Genomic DNA, 6,326 nt, shown 5'->3' with positions numbered 1-6,326 from the left:
GCTGATGTGTGAGCGCATATATGTTGAAGGATTGCTGCATGAATGCGTGTGAGAAGACGGGTATATTTAGCTTCGCTGACAGCCTGCGATGGGGGTGGGGGAAGACAAGAGGACAAAATGCACAGAGAGGTTTGGGTGGGAAAAAGATTCCTGAAATCACGACAGAGACACTGAACAGTTATGAATAGAACAATCTATATATAATGCATAGTGTTAATCATTGCAGCAAAATGGTTTATATTCTCAGTAATGCAAGATCTGTCAGCCCCTTGAGCACTTTTAACACAAAATCTTTGCTTTTCTACCAAAGTCCCTTTGTCCACAGATGAGAAAATTGTGTTTTCACTGGAATTAAAATCTGTTTGAATAGCTTAAATATTTCCTGAAGAACTGGTAGAAAACACTCCAGTTTTTCTGTGATTTCATTCCATTGTTCTGTTTCTTTCTTGCCAGTAACCGCATCCCTTCTCTCATTCGTCTGCTGCCCCCTGCCTGCTGCCCTGTGCACGGTCACCTCTCTAACCAAGTGTACTTTCCTCCACCTCACATCTGTTTGACCAAAAAAAATTAAAAAAATCTTCAGTAATGGAATAAATAAAATTGTTCTTTGTTGAGAAGAAATTAAGCAGGGGTTGTTTTTTATCTGCACCTAGGATTTATCCTGTCTTTATATTGCACAAATTCAACTTTACCCCATGTCAATTAAATATGAAAAAAAGAATAGTATTCAAAATGCTAACAAACAGAGTATGTGGTATGTGTGCATCGAGGAATGCAGTAAAATATGCCAATGGTATTTGCTCTCTAGCGTCTCGCTGCTCTGCGATGTGGCAAACGCCATTCAGCAGCTGTTGTCCAAGAGCTGCCGCTTCATAGCTGTCTTACAGAAACCATCTCTCCATCTGTAGACTGAAAACGTTTCAGCGGCAGAGGATTGTAAAGACACCATTTTTGGGATTTCTCTGCGTTGTGCTGGTGTAAATGTTTCTAAAGTGGATGCATGAATGGTAAAAATGCACAAGCAGAAAACATTCAAAGTACTACAAGTGCTATCAGGTAAACGCACTCTGGTGGATCACGTTACAAGCTTTGTCCTTAGTGAATACAGCTGAATGTTGCAAATGTTTATGTCCATGAAGGTAGGAAAAATAACTGAGAACTACTGTAAATGTTAATTACATAATATAGTATTTGATTCTTTGCTGAGCCCAAAGTCTCGTTGGTTAAAATCATGAAGTGTTATGATAGTGTTTGGACTTTTAGTGGATGTGTTCCTGTGAACTGTGGTGTGGTTTAGCTAGCACGGGCCCACAACCTGACCTAAGTCTTTGCACCGATAAATAACCTCTGCTCTGCACTCGCCTTCAGGGTTTTTTTTTTAAATGTTGAACAGAGCAGTGTTTCAGTGACTGTGAAGTGCAGGGACAGAGGGGACATTACAACAAATCTGATATCCTTTTATAGTTCAGAAAAGATGTGATGTAAAGTCTCTGGAAAGCATATGATGTTATATTTTACAGTAAAAATATGTTTAAGGGAACTCGAAAGTAAGTAGCAGTTTTAATGGCAAACAGTTGCTGCAGATTTGCCACATCAATGATGAGCATCTCACATTCATCCACATCCAAAAAGTCTATTGGATTGGAATCTGGTGATTGTAGAGGCCATTTGAGAACAGTGAACTCATTGTGATGTTCCAGAGACCAGTTTGAGATGACTGAACTTTGACACCTTAGGCATGTTGTCCTGCTGGAAGCAGCCACCAGACGATCACACACTGGTCATAAAGGGATGGGTATGGGTGGAAACAACAAGGAGGTAAGCTGAATTAGTAAGGAGGAGCCCAAATATATCTCTTAACACCACCAGCAACCTGAACTGTTGATACAACACATGGTGAAATCATGGTTTCATGTTGTTTGCACCACATTCTGACCCTACCATCTGATTGTCAAAATAGAAATTTAGACTCATCAGACCCAGCAGCTCTTTTTATGCCTCTGTTGTTCAGTTTTGGTTTGCTTGCCTTCAGTTTCCTGTCCTGGTCTTCTGCTGCTGTAGACAATGTGCTTCCAGAGATCCTGTAACTAGAGATTATTTTAGTTACTGTTGCCTAGTTGTAATCTAGTTGTTCTCCTCTGACCTCTGACACGAGCTGTCTACATGCCTAAATGCACTGAGCTGTTTATCCACTTCACAGGCCTGTGAGTGTCTCTTACAAAGCACTGATGTATTTCCATTTCCTCCCACGTATACTTATAAAAGTTTAAGTAATCCTTATTTTTTTCTTGTATTTAGGTGGAGGTTTTGAAGGAGTGAAATGTTACGCTAAACCTGTGTTAAAATACATGAAATGTTCACAGCTAGAGGTATCAACAGAGCAGGAAAAGTGAGCAGAGAAGTGACATGTATAGTCTGTGGTTCGTCCCTCCCCTATTACACTGCAGTCTAAAGGGCTTGCTGACCTTGTACTATTTGTGCCAGTGATATATGCACAGATACCTTCATTGTGTCTCTGATATAATCAAGACAGATTCCTTTAGACTTGTATTTGGATTTATGAGCAGCAGTGGGAAACAATATGGTTTTCTTGTCCTTGAAGAGTCCCACACTGTATTTCTTATTTCTTCTCTCATGCCAAATCTAAATACCTGGCCGGTCAGGGGAACTGAACTATGAGTGAATTTATGATGTTCTTTGGTAATGACTTCTTTTCTGTATATTTTCCCTGGGTTTTACTGCAGTTGTCCTTGGACTCTCTCACTTGAACACATTATCTCTCACCCACTTCCTGGCCTCCTCACCTTTTAACCCGTGCAGACCTCTTTTTTTAACACATGTTTTATGTGTCCCTTAGAATTACAGCCATGTTTTCTGAAGGGATTTCCACCATCGAGTGCGATGAAAATTGCTGACCACTGCATCAGGTTTTATTGTAGCACAGCTTGCTTTCAAATGCAGCTAAAACGAGGAGTCGCATACAGAGCCAACAAACACTTAAAGTTTAAGACTTAAAGTTCACTGCTGGGAAAATCTTCCAACCAGAATACTGAACTGACTTTTTTTTTCTGTGGGAACTAAATATTTCAGCCTCACTAGCAACACTCAGCTTCGCGAACGGACCGCAACTTGTGGTCTGTGTGTCTCAGTGTGTAGCTTATTGTTGTTTTCTGATAGCTCTGTGCAGGAGGCTGGACTCTGACCCGGGCTTCTGTGGGTGGGGAGAGACGATAGATTGGGATGAATAGAGTTTATTCTTCCTCCTTCAACTCCTGATTTGTGACCGTGAATGAAGAGCATGAGAAAAGCAGAAGAAATATGAAGACACTCCGGGCTTGTATCACGCAAAGAATTCACCTTTTTTTTCCCTGATCTAAAATGTTGATTTGATTCATTCCTTAAATATTAATAAAGTTTTAATAGTCAAACATATTGATATACAAAGCAAGACTTAAATCTAAAAATTTGCCAGTTTGCAAAAATAAACACATTGATATCAGTCAGTGTGATTTATAATGAAATAATGCAGCTAAGAGTGTAATCGTTGCCTTTTCACATTTAATAAATCAGACAGGGAGTTTTTCAACATCTACAAAACTCAGTGAAATTCAAATTAAATTTGTTTGAATTTGGCAATTATGTGTTTTGACACAGTTATTGTAAAATGTGTTGTTCTTTTAAACAGGCATTTAATACTACATGTTGATTTGGTGAAATATCGTGTTAGTGGGATAATTGTTAGGTAATGTTTCTAAATAAACTCTTGATGTGGGTCTATCCATATATGGTAATGCACATTTTATGTAATTCTTTTTTTTTTTTAAGGCAGTTTAACTTTAACATTTTTCAAATATCCGGATGTCCCCTTTTAATCTGAAATGTATCACATTGTAGGGTTTCATGGATGTTTGGGGATCAGTATTACATCATAGATGTGGTGTAACAAAAGTGACTTTATTTAAGTGCTCATCATAGAAAAATAGAAAAATGGGATGTACAACAGAAAAGACTAAAATACATTTTTAAAAAGTAAGTGTCAGAACAACCAATAAGAAGACACAATAAGACACAAAAACCACATGCGTCTAAGACTCCATGACAACTGTATAATGCCCAGCATTGGAAGAGAGCATGGACCTGTAGGAATCTATACAGTACAATGTAGCATTTTAAAACGAGTTACATTACATCCACTGAATTTTACTGTTTACATTACAGAAAATTACCAGGACATTGTCTGCTTTTTAATGTTTTTTTTTAAACTGTGTAACTTAGTACTTTACTCAGATAAAGTTCTAATGCACTTATATGTAAATGTTAAATATTATAATATCTACACCATACCATTCATTTTAAACCTTAAGTTACTTACTTTTTTTTTTTTTTTTAGATAAATTGCATTATTATAGATCTGCCATGGTCCTGGGTTTTGGACCCAGTATTTTAAGTTGTCAGTTTATGTTTTCAGTTCAGGAGTTTCTTTATTTTCTTGTAATTATAGTATAATCTGGAGTTAGTCACTGTTTCTTTGAGATCTAGTTTCTTTTATTAATTTATTTTTTTATATCTCATTCCTTGTGCCTTAGTTTATTTTCTCCGGTGTTCATTTATGTTAATTTGCTGTGTAAATGTGTGTCTAGTCTGTAATTGCTATTTTCTTAGTTTCATAGATTCTGTTTACTTGTTCCTAGATTTCTTCCAGTAGTGTTCACTTCCCTTGATTAGCACTCAGTGTGTGAGTATTTATATTCCTGTATTTCCTTTGTTCATTGTTAAATTGTCTGTTTGTTATCCCCTTGTGTTTCCAGGCTGTTTCCAGTCGGATTTAGTTTCTCCTGTTATTCCTCTGTTATTTATGTTCTCCTCGTGGACTTCTGGAATGTGTTTTGGACTTTTCTTTACCTTTAATAAAGGTAATTTTCTGTTTTAAATCTGCCTGCCTCAGAGTCCTGCCTCCATCCACAACCTGCTTATCATAACAAGCTTCCCAGAAATATATCCGTAATTAAAATCATCCTGAGGTGCAACAGTGATATTTACATCAATTAGTAAATAATTATGATCTAATTTTTAATTTTATAATGTGTATGAATCTGAAAATGCATTCTACATAATCTGCATGTTTACTGGAGGCGCTTTAAATGTATGATGGTTATACAGCCGTTGCATTACTAAGTTACTTAACAATTATTACTACGTTTACATAATCAAATTAATGTTTTTAACTTTCCAAAATAATCGACCAACAGAAAATTATGTTTAAACTCTTGTAAAGCACCACTTTTCACGTTATACAGTCGTAATAGGGTTCAGGGACTGAAAATCACAGCCAGACTTTTCAAAGTCAATGCTCTATTCAAAAAAGATTTACCCCCAAAATGCTAACTTTGAGTAATTTGATTACATGTAAATGTACAATGTAAAACATTTAATGCAATCTGGTGAATGAAACTTATTTGATTGGTATGTGGTCAGCTTATACCAAGCATACTTTCCTTAATGGTTAATTATTTGAATAAATAAACCTTTGAGTTTACATATTTCAAGTGCATTTTATTCAAAATTAACGCTTCATATTTGAGGGTCAAGAATACTTTTTGAGAGCCCAGATTTTGCTTCTCATAAACATAGGGTGCATCTAAAGAAATCATCCGATTCCAAAAGGCTAGGTATTTTTTTAAGCAATGGACACAGATGTTTGTGGTATTTTTTTTTTAAATACATTACTGAAAATAAAGTTTAACATAACAAAACTTACAATGTTCACAAGTGTTTAATGCGTCCTCTTCTGGATGCACGGCACATGTTCATACGAAAGTCAAACTCGTCCCATACTTTTGCGGGCATGTCTGGAGTCACTTCTGTTGTTTTGCTACCCACCGACAACCGTGCAAAACTCACAAATCCACTTCTTCTAACAGTACAGGTTTCGACTGTTTCCAGTGAAGGACTGTGGAATTAAAACACTTTGAAATCAGAAGATTTTTTTTTTGTTATTCTTTTTTGGATACACCCTATATGCGGACCCCCACCCCTCTGTGGCACCCTACTGTAAAAAATCCCGGAAACGCCCCTGCATATAACCAATTTGACTTTCCCCTTTACTTGCAAGCGATAGTAAGGGATACTGACATTTTAAAAAAAGGTGGTAGCATATTCACAGATTATGCATGAGCGGGGTAAATGGTTAAATTGCTTTAATTGTTCCTCCATATTTTACAGTTTGATCCACTTGAGCCCTCTGGGGAGAAATAAGCGCAATTAAAGTTTGAAGGTCATTTTTAGGCATAATTAGAATGAAACGTGTTATAGGTTAAATAAGTCAG

This window comes from Astatotilapia calliptera, chromosome 8 (assembly GCF_964374335.1).
Source record: "Astatotilapia calliptera chromosome 8, fAstCal68.1, whole genome shotgun sequence".
In the NCBI taxonomy this organism is placed as follows: domain Eukaryota; kingdom Metazoa; phylum Chordata; class Actinopteri; order Cichliformes; family Cichlidae; genus Astatotilapia; species Astatotilapia calliptera.
The sequence above is the reverse complement of the archived record's forward strand: the minus strand, read 5'-3'. Positions refer to the sequence as shown.